Raw genomic sequence first — 11,994 nt, forward strand, 5'->3', positions numbered from 1 at the left:
GCAGCAAGTATTCATAATTGCTAGGCTATCATTAGCCTTTACAAATCCATCTTTTAATTCTACTTTGCTTTTAATTGAGCTACTAAGTTCACAATAAAGTCTATTTATTGGACTCAAAAATAATCTTAAACCTTTCCCTAAACTTGCTCTAATATCCACTAAAATCCCAAAGCAATGTAAGAGTCCTGACTAACAAATTAATAAAGCAATAAATTAAAGACTTGTATATTCATGTTTTATTCCTTTGTAGTATTCCAGTCTTATCAAATAAAAGTCCAAATGAAAGAGGTTGGAAATTTGTCCAAGATTTGTGGGCATTTAATCCATTGTAATACATCGTGGCTTGAAGGCCCACACCTCAATATCTCATTACCACACGTTTCTGCTGATATGAAATGGTTGACTGAAAAAGGACTTTGATCAACGATCTTTAGCATTCTAGTTTACAAAGAGAATTATGAGCTCCTCCATCAAGTATTCTGTGGCAAATATTTTATATTGATGTCTTCTGTGCTAAAGAGTCAAAAGAAAGGTAAAAAATGAGCTAATAAAGAATCCTACTTTGCCCAAATTTTGACCTTTGTTCTTACCTAGGTTTGTCATATAGTGAGGCTAATGAATATTTGTGGATTGCTGTCTATATGCAGGTGAGGGCGGGCACAAGATAAGGTGAGAGCTTGTGATTGGGCTGTCGAAAGTGAAGGCAGGCTGAGAATTTTAGAGAGCAGTATAGAGAGTACAGAGAGGGAGAGGAAGGGAAGGGAAGGAGAGGAGACAAGATGGAACCTTTAGGAGAGGAAGAGAAGCCAGAACCACACAGTCCTGGGAGCCAGAAGTACTGGGGATTTCTTAGAGAGATGATTAAATAATAAGTAGGGCACATTTGCCCCAACTAGGTGTGTAGTGTTAGCGTGGAGCCTTTTTAAATATTTCACGCTACAAGTATATACTTATTTGTGAGGCAGACTTTTTTTTTTGCTGTAGTCCATGATTTTGGTATATTATAGGACAAAATGAGGGTGTCTCTCTTTTAATAGGATTATCATCAAAATTTGGCTCTACGTTGAATTCCTTTTTCTGTGATCTTACCATCAAAATTGGTATTATTAATACTGAAAACTGTACTTAAACTGAGTATACAGCAGGTGTCTTAGCATGTGTTTGTGCTAAGTCATTTTGTGCTAATGAACTCTATAAAGATCCAAATTTACTCTCCTACAATGACTTATTTAATAAACAGTACACCTTAGCTGGAAAAACAAAATTGATATATGAAATGATGTGAGTAAAACAGGTCTGAGAGTATATGAATACAATATTAGGAAACTATTCACAGAGAATCAAGGTTGATCATCAATCTTGCTCAATTTTTAAAGCTCCCATTGCTAAATTTGTAACCCAATTCATGAATCAGTTAAAAATAAATCCAATTATGATAAAAAGTTTTGGAAGGGTAAATGTTTCATATTGTTGAATAACTTATAACCAGCAATTATAAAGCTTATCGAAGATAGATGATGTATATCTATTACGTGATAGATCATTTGGATATTTGTAAATAGACTTCTTTCAATTACCACCACCAGTGAAGCACCAGTATGTCCTAACAATAGTCTGTGAGTTTTATGCCTGTGTAGATGTATTGTCATGTAGGAAAGATGATTCCAACAAATAATTAGAAAACCTTTTTTTGCAAAAATATTTTATTTTAATTATGTGGTACTTTGATTGCAGCATTCACAGAGGCCAGAAAAGGCCACTTGCAGCCTAGATATGACAGACTTTCCTACTATCCTGATGTGTGAACTCTGTCCCCATAGAACTTTGTTCCACTGGGGGAAATGACTTCACCTTCCCATGGGATGCTATGGGCAAAATGTCCCCTTCTTCAATGCAGCTTAGCATGCTAAAGGGCATTGTGCAAACATTCCTCATTCAGCCATAAGGCCTTTTATATTCTGAGCACATCTGGTGATAGTGATGAAATATCCCCTGTATATTTTTCAATGTCTCTCTGTCCCTGCTTTGTTTTGAACTTTGAACTATCTGGAATAAAAGCTTCACATACTGCCAATAACGAACTCTGAAGAAGTACTAGCCTTGAATCCACTGGTTCTGGTGAACAACAAATTCAACCTCAATTAATCAGTATTGGTCAGCAGCAGATCACAATAGATATCTGATTCCCCAGAGCTAGAATTATAGGCAGTTGTAAGCTGCCTGACATGGGTGCTAAGACCTGATCGTGGGATGCTAACCAAGGTTACCAAAGGCCTCGAAGGGAAACTATCACACAGTCTTGTCTTTTTTCTTCAAAATACAAACAAATCCAAATGAATCATCCATTTGAGTCAACTTGGTTTCCATGTTACCCTGTCATGAGAAATGCTGTCCATGTATACGGTTTCCACACTAAGAACTCGGTACCAATTGTCACTTAGTTCTTCTGTTCTACTGAGTGTTTTTTCTTCTGTCAGACTGTATTTTCTCACCTTAAGGCACCGAATGTGAATGTGTTGCTGTGATACATGGATGAATTCTGAGCCATGGTTTTAACAGCTCAGTTCTGGTGTTTTTATATTATGTGACAGTTTTGTGAGATGCTTTTGTGCATTTTTTTGTCTTCTTTTCCATGTTTTGAAACCTGTCATGAATAAATTTTTTCACTGTGCACCTAAAAACAAAACACAAAAAACAACAAACAAGACAAAAACAAAAAAACCCAACCCAAAAAACAACAACAACAAAAACAAACCAAAACCAAAACCAAGATAAACAAACAAACAAACCAAAAAACCGAAACCCAAAACCCAAAAAAAACAAAAAACAAACAAACTGAACTTGGGTCCTCTGGAAGAACAGTCTGAGCTCTTAACTGCTGAACCATCTCTCCAGCCCTTTTGTGGAGAAATCTTCAGTGATGATTGTGGAGACCAGTTATAATGCAGCTGGATAAATGTTACTAAAAATATTATTACCATATTCGTAGTATCCTTGCTGCTTAGAAATATTCAAACACGGGTTGGAAATATGGCTCAGCGGGTAAGAGCACTGACTGTTCTTCTGAAGGTCCTGAGTTGAAATCCCAGCAACCACATGGAGGCTCACAACCATCTGTAATAATATCTGATGCCCTTATGGTGTATCTGAAGACAGCTACAGTTTACTTACATATAATAATAAATACATCTTTAAAAAAAGAAATTTTCAAACACAAATGATATTTTTGCCTGAAATTGGCTTGGTTAGTTTAATCTACTGCATTGTCTTGATCAAATGTATTACTTTTAGCTTAAAAAGATTGTGTGTGTGCCTCCATATTTATATGTGTATCATGTGTGTTCTTTGTGTCTACAAAAGCCAAAAGAGTGCATCAGATATCCTAGGACTAGAGTTATTTAGGGTTTTGAGTTGACATGTGCATGTTGGGAACCAAACTTGGTTCTCTGAATGACCATCTACTGCTCTTGACTGCTGAAACATCTCTCCATAATTCTTTTTTTAACTCCTTATGAAATATTCACAGAACAAGCAAACACTCGTGTATAAAACCCAGAGGTTGTATCTTCTGCATGTAACATCAGAGGAAGATATGTCTTGAATATCTTTGGATGGGATGATACCAATTCTTCTCACCACTTAGACTTCAGTGATACTTATAAGTCTCGTATCTTGACTGTATATCTTATGACTGATTATGAGCCATGCAGACATTTAGCATATACCTGTTGTAGAATTTATGCTAAAAGATGCACCAAAAGTGATGGCATCTTAGACATGAAGTTTTCCCAAGATTACAGATCAAGACTCCTCTACCAGCTTTAAAGCTGTTTTCATTTTTCTTTTTTCTCATTTCTGTTCTTTTTCCCTCCACAAAATCCATAGGGCCTACATCAATAGTTGGCTTTATTGAGACCTTATGGTCTATAAAAATCTTAGAACAATTATTGGGTTTTTAGGTTAATACTAAACTCAAACAGAAACAATACAAACAAACCTAAAAAAGATACAATTTCACAAATATCATGTCATTTCATGTCTGTATGAGTGCCTCTTAAAATTCCAAAGGAAGAGATAAAGGTTATCCTTGAAGTTAGACCTTACTGCTACTTGTTTTCCTACACTTTGTAGAAACAATTAAGTTTTCAGTTAATAATCCAGTCACTACTTATCTTAGTGTTCTATGGCTGTGAAGAGACATCATGACCACCATAGCTCATAAAAAAAATTAGTGGTGCTGCATGCCTTTACTCAAAAGAAAGAAAGAAAGAAAGAAAAGTAGAGAAAAGAAAAAAGGAAAAGAAAAGAAATTATTTAATTTGGACCTATTTACAGTTTTAGAAATTTAGTCAATTCTCATCATGGCAGGAAGTATGGTCACACATAGGCAAACATGTTGATGGAAAAGTAGCTGAGAGTTCTACATCCAGATTCTCAGGCATCAGAGAGAGAGAGAGAGAGAGAGAGAGAGAGAGAGAGAGAGAGAGAGAGAGAAACTCTGGGCCTGGCTTGGGCCCTCAAAGCTCATCCCTAGTGACATATTTCCTCCAACAAGGCCAAACTTTCTAATCCTCTCAAATCGTGTCACTCCCCAATAACCAATTATTCAACTCTATGAGCCAATGGGAGCCATTCTCATTCAAACCACTAAACTATTCAACATGAAACTGCTAACTCAGTGATGTCTAAAAACTATATATTATGCTTCCAAGCATTATACATTCAAGGCTACCTATGTGGTTTCAAATAATTTCTTTTTTTAATTAGTTACCTTGATTGTCAATTTGAATGGACTGAGAAGCATAGGTTGCAGGAAAATTTTTTTTTTTTTGTGGTTTTTCGAGACAGGGTTTCTCTGTATAGCCCTGGCTGTCCTGGTACTCACTTGGTAGACCAGGCTGGCCTCGAACTCAGAAATCCACCTGCCTCTGCCTCCCAAGTGCTGGGATCAAAGGCGTGCGCCACCACGCCCGGCTCAGGAAAATTTTTTTTAAAGCCTGCACATTCCAGTACTTGTATCCTGATACTCTCAGCCTTGGTGATCTGGCTGGCCTGATACTATCTTGTGGGAATTCTCTGGCCTGGAGCTCCCCAAACATCTCCACCCAGCTCGCTAAGTTCCCACTGGCGAGTCGCTACCACACTAGCCCCATGCTTCAAATCCCCCACAGCCTTTGTGGTGCACCTTAGGCAAACCCATGCTTTGCCACCATACCTTTCTCTCTTGCCCCCAGACGAGCTGCTGTGTGAAGGAAACACACAAAACAAACTTAGTTCAGAAACAACATAAATTCAATCACTGAGTGCAACAACTAAAATCCTAACTTGTAAGCCTTATTAAATCTAAATTCTCCTATGGCAAATCTTGATAGATCCACCATTGAAACCAGGAGACACTAGTAATTACATCTTGTCCTCATGCTATCCCTGTCCAAAAGGACCTAACTCTCTCCTGCTTCCTTTCTTCCTCCATCCAACCCGGAAGTCCCGCTTACTCACCCAGTGATTGGCTCCTTTATTCATTAGGGGATTGGTTCACAAGAAGTCACCTGAGTACGTGACATACTCCTTGTCTGCAACCCCTTCCAAGAAAGCGGAATTAACATCAAAATACAAACAGCAGCAGGCCCATCCACAACACACCTATATTTTTTGTTAATTTACTAGCAGCTCCCCTATCTCCTCCCACTCCCCCCTCACACAGCCCCTCCACCACCCCTCCTCTTTTTCTCTGAGAAGGGGAAGGCATGGGTATCACTCAACTCTGGCACATCAAGTCACTGCAGGACTAGGCACATACTCTCCTATCCAGAAAAAGCTGCCCAGTTAGGGGAACAGGATCCACAGGCAGGTAACAGATTCAGGGACAAATCCCAGCTCCAGTTGTTGGGGAAACTGCATAAAGACTAAGATGCACATCTGCTACATCTGTGGGAGGGTGGCATTAGGTCTAGCCTGTGTATGATCTTTGGTTCATGGCTCAGCCTCTGGGAGCCCCCAAGGGTTCAGTTTAGTTGACTTTTGGTCTTCTTGGGGAGTCCTTATCCCCTGAGGATTCCATCAATCCTTGCACCCTTGCATAAGACCCTCTGAACTCTATCTAATGTTTGACTGTGGGTCTCTGTATTTGTTTCCATTGGCTGCTGAGTGGAGCCTTTCAGAGGACAGTTATGGTAGGATCATATCTGTAAGCATAACAAAGTTTAATTAATAGTTCCAGGGATTGGTGCTTGCCCATGGGATGGGTCTCAATTTGGGCCAGTCATTGGTTGGCCATTCCCTCCATCTTTATACTCTTTGTCCCTGCACATCTTGTAGGGAAGACACAAGTTGAGTCAAAGGTTTTGTGGGTGGGTTGATGTCCTTATACCTCGACTGGGAGTCCTGTCTGGCTATAGGAAGTGGCCACTTCAGGCTCCATATCCCCCACTGTTAGCAGTCTCATCTAGAGTCACCCCCCATAGACTCCCTGCTGCCACCACCCCTGTCCCAGGTCTCTGGCACACCCCAGAGATGCCTCCAGTGCCCACAGCCAATTTCCATTCTCTCTTCCCTGCTCTCCCTACACCTGATTCCCCCACCCTGTTCTCTTCCCATCCCCTCTCCCACCCATTGCCTCTTTCCATCCACTTCTTTTTTTCTAAGAATTATTTATTTATTATATGTAAGTACACTGTAGCTGTCTCCAGAAGAGGGCGTCAGATTTCATTATGGATGGTTGTGAGCCACCATGTGGTTGATAGGATTTGAACTCAGGATCTTTGCAAGAGCAATCAGTGCACTTAACAGCTGAGCCATCTCTCCAGCCCCCTCCATCCACTTCTAATGTCTATTTTATTTCCCTTTCTGAGAAAATTTCTAGCATCCTCCCTTGGGCCATTGTTATTTGGAGAAACACCTAGATTTTAGTTAGACATAATTTTAAGAGTGTCCATGAGAGTGTTCCCTGAGAGGATTATTTAAGAGGGAAACTGTTCTGTTTACAGATATGATCCTACCATAACTGTCCTCTGAAAGGCTCCACTCAGCAGTTTATATTTTTTATAGTTGGAATAAATAGAAGAAAAGAGGAAAAAAGAGATATGCTAGCATGAGCATGCGTTCTTTCTCCACCCTTTCCCAGATACCTTCCTATTATTATTCCATTGCACAATAACTACCAACATAGACTGAAACCTTCAAACCTTGAGGCAGAAATAACTGTCCTTTAAATTGATACTCTACTGTATGCTACTGCAATGAAAAAGTAACACATTTTATCGTATTAATTGATTAATGGTAGCAAAGTTCTTCATCAAAAATAGTTATAAACTTTTATACATCATGTTGGTAAGGGAACACATGTGCGCGCGCGCGCGCGCGCACACACACACACACACACACACACACACACACACACATAGACACACACACACACTATCCAGCCAAACAACTAACCAAGTACCAATCCAAACAATTTTCTGCAGGACCTTACTCTGGAACTGTGAAGATCCAGAACATATGTAGAAGCCTTGCTATATTGCCACTAGATGGCGCCCTTTTCTAATCTCGAAGGTCCTATATAAGTCCTGGAGAAATTCATCTATTAAGTTTCTCTGCTTTTCATAACTGTGGCACTTGGTGTATCTGATTGCTAGTCCACCCTCAAAGTACTGCATTGGCTCTCATAATCAGAGGCCTGAACAGTGGGTAACTGGAATTAACACCAGCCTTGAAAGTGATAAACATATTAGTTTGTACTCAGGAGAGATTCAGTGGGGCTCTAGGAGGTATTCATAGTAATGGGGTACTAGTAATCTGATCTAAACGATGGGCTGAAAACTAGGTTCTACTCTAGATTTACTAATATAGTAAGTTTGGAGCATAGCATAGAAACCAGCATTGTTTTTATTTTTAGATTTTTGAAAATGGGGAAGTTTGGGGCCAGGGCCTGACTCACACTAAGCAAACACTCTAACCCTAACCCAGCATTCTTATTTTGAAAGCATATTTAAATTAATCATAGCCATGTTTCATAACATTTTCATACACATATACTTTGATCATATTCACCCTCTGTAACTCATCTCCTTCCCCTTCCTCTTTGCTTTTTCATTGGGGTTATTTACAACACCATGGGTCAGATTTGACTTACGTGATCATGGGCAGTCCATATTTAGTTGATACACAACTAAAGAAAGTACCTCTCTCGATCAACCATTACCTATAAATCATTATTGAAGGATGGACAAAAATTCCTTTTTTTAGTTAATTAATTTATTTATTCATGTTACCTACCAATTGCAGCCCCCTTCCTGGACTCTCCCCTCACACATCCCTCCCCTTACCCTCTTCCCCTTCTCCTCTGAGAAGGGGGAGGACCCCTGTGTATTAACCCATCCTGGCACATCAAGTCACTGCAGGACTAGGCACATCCTCTCCCACAGAGGCCAGACAAGGCAGCCCAGGTAGGGAAACAACAGCTTTAAGTCAGTTCCAGATCCAAAGCTGGAATTCTTAAGTCATTTCAGTTAGTGTTAGAATCAGTTTTAAAAAAGAGGTTGCATGCACTCCAGTGGTAGGTAGAACAGGTTCTTAATAGACCTGAGATAGTGGGTCTACCCCACCTGGACCCCAGCATAGAGAAAGGTAGAAATGAAGCAACACAATTTAGCCAAGGACAGTGGAATATGTCTGTAGTCTCAGTTACTAAAGAGTTTGAGGCAAGAAGATTGAGTCCAGAAATTTCACATCAGCATGGGAAAAACAATGAGACCGTATCTCAGTAAAATTTAATTAATTCAGAGAGACTAACTTAGGATAGGTCTAAAATTATCATTTGCTGATTTGTTAACAGATATTCTTCTCAGGTTACTGCACACATTTTTCATATTTTATCAATTAATTATTAATATTCCAAATATAAGCATCATTTAATATAGAAAGGAAAGCAGAATAACTTCATTTTGTGTGTGAAATGACAAACACACGTGTTGTGAGATCTTGCATATTTTCATAAAACATGTGGTTTAAATGGCTTTTTTTCTCACTTAAAATGAGGACCAAATATTCCTTGTATAAGCAACTATTGTTCAGGAGCCTAATTACTAGCAGATAGGAATGTTTCTAACGTTTAAACTTTTTTCATTGCTCTTTTCATTCTCTTTTTGTGTCATTATATCCATTTGGAACATTTCCCACAGAGCAACACAAGTCCTAAAATAATGCACACTATGGAAATTATCATTACTTTAAAATATGTAATACTTGATGAGGCCTTTCCAATTCAGAACTTAGTATGATTCTCTTAAACAATTTTTCCACCCCATGAAGCTCTTTGGCCTTGATGCATCAGAAAGTATTTTTTCTTCCAAGAGAATCAGACAAAAATGATTATAATAGTCTTCCTAAATCTTAATCACAATACAGAAGATTATATGTCCACTTCTCAGACTTGTAGAAACATTATGCACATGCACACATAGAAGCTTCTTATTTATCTTAATGAGGACATATTCCAGTATGCTCATTGTACTGAGAGATGGGGATTGAGTAATTTTTTAAAAAGTCTTGGAAATTAATATAGTGCATTCTTATGTCACAGTAAAGAGTTGACTTTTCAGAATTCTAGTGTGGCCTGTGTTGAAAAACACTGGAAATTTTCTGTTGGTAAAGACATTTTGGAAACCATTGACATCACACCCATCAAACTGCATAGAAGTGATTTACTGTCCAGCAAAGTTGAAGAATTGAAGACTCCCATGAGCCATTGCTACACTACACTACAGTGCCTGTTTTTCAACAGTCCTCAACAGTTAATGTGCTATATAACATACAAACATGCAAGACGAAAACAAGACTACAGAAAAGGTTCTTACGCCGATTAAAGTCCCCAGAAGATCGACTTCCATACCTTCTGATATTTAACATTCTATCCCTGAAATCATTACATTTCCACTTCAAAACAATTTCCACTTCAAAACTGGCAAGACATTCTGGACAGGAATAGAACATAGGAACTGCCAGGTAATAAACAAGAAGGATATGCCATTGTATCTGAGAAAATGTAGATACAGATCAAAGAGGGAAGAAAAATTTTCCATGGGGGTGTGCCTGACCTGTCCCATGAACCAGAAAAAAATGCAGGCTGGTGCGCTCTTTGTGCTTCTGATAATCTGGTGTTGTTAAAGTATGGGGGCCACTTGGATCCAAACGTGGGCTGCAGCTGAGCCTATGACAGTCTCAGTCACTGTGCTTCTGAACCAGGTGACATCCTACAATTTGGTTGTGGTCAAACTTAGAGGAGCATCAGGAATCCCATGTTTTTAATGTCTGATTGTTTGTTTATAGTGCTGAGCATGGGGAAGAGAGCCAAACACATTAGCTGAGCTGGGATGGTCTGAGAACTGCCAGTAGGCATGCAAGTCATGCCTGTAGTTTCTGGCCCCAAATGAGTAACTATTGCTTTTATACTTCAGACTGAAACGCAAGATAATTTACAAATTTTACCTAAACTCTTCACAGATCTAAGTGGACAGAAAAAAAAAAAAAAAAAGAAGTATAATGTTAGCCCCGCCCCAGAAAGCTTCCACCTGACCTATAATGTAAAATCCTTAACAAAGTTCTTAATCTCTGAAAAAAAATTGAACCTGGCAGGTTCTAAGCATGTGAGTGTATCAGCAGTATTTTTCACAAATGCAACAATTTAATCATATCCTCCTTACAGGCACGCAATTCTGCCAACATTGTTTACTACTGTGCATTGTTCACTACTGTTCTGTTAAAACCTCAGATTAGTTGGTCTGTTTTTTTAAAGTTTTCATTAAAAAAAGGATAGTATATTTCAGTGTGTTTGTATTTTGCTTCTTTTTTTGTAATCACATTTATTTATTTATTTATTTATTTATTTATTTATTTATTATACATAAGTACACTGTAGCTGACTTCAGATGCACCAAACGAGGGCGTCAGATCTCATTGCTGGTGGTTGTGAGCCACCATGTGGTTGATGGGATTTGAACTCAAGAGCTTAGGAAGAGCAGTCAGTGTTCTTACCCGCTGAGCCATCTCGCCAGCCCCCACAGTTTTTTTTAAATAAAATTATATATACCATTAATATATTCACTATGAAGTTAGCAAGGATAAAAAACGTGCAACCCTTACTTTACTTAACCATATGTTCTTTATTCATGTTTTTATCTCCTGATAAACTCTATATACTTTTTTACTGCTTTGCAAATTAAAAATATGCCCTGTATGCAAACATTTGAAGGATATAAATATATGCCTACACAAAACTCAACAAATTCTGATTAAGTGAATTCAGAAATATATACAGCAGTAGAAATTAAAACAAAAGTATGAATGAGTTGAAAATAAAGTCAATGCAAACAATGTGATAAAACCTTGAAAAGAAACAAGTATTGTTTGGAGGATATGTCTATTATTAGAATGAAATTTGAGACAGAATGTTAATTGAAGTAAGGAAAATATAAAAAGACATCTATTACATTGACTTGTATACAGGGCATGTTCATAATTTGTATTTCACTTCTTTATATCTATTAAAGTCATTCCTGCACAAATTTCAATAAAAATGTGAAAAAAAGGGTATAGCCATTAGGGAAATGCACATTAAACTACATTAATATCCAGTTTCACATCCCCTGGAGCTGCTATCATTTAGACACCAGATAACAGCAAATGATGGCAAGAGTGTAGAAAAAGAGCCCTTAGACACTGCTGGGAAAAAGATAGACTTTTTTCCCCAGCCATTATGAAAATCATCATGGCAGTTTTCACAGCCTACAGTTGGAATTACCATATGGAGGCTGGCTGGTGAGATGGCTTAGTGGGTAAAGGTACTTTCCTCACAAACCTGATGATCTGAACTGGATCCCTGGAACTCACGGAAAGAGAACCAACTCTGAAAGTTGTCCTATGACCTCCAAATAGTAACCATGATAGTTATATCACACACACACACACACACACACACACACACACACACACACA

The sequence above is a fragment of the Mus pahari genome, chromosome X (assembly GCF_900095145.1).
Source record: "Mus pahari chromosome X, PAHARI_EIJ_v1.1, whole genome shotgun sequence".
Taxonomy (NCBI): Eukaryota; Metazoa; Chordata; class Mammalia; order Rodentia; family Muridae; genus Mus; species Mus pahari.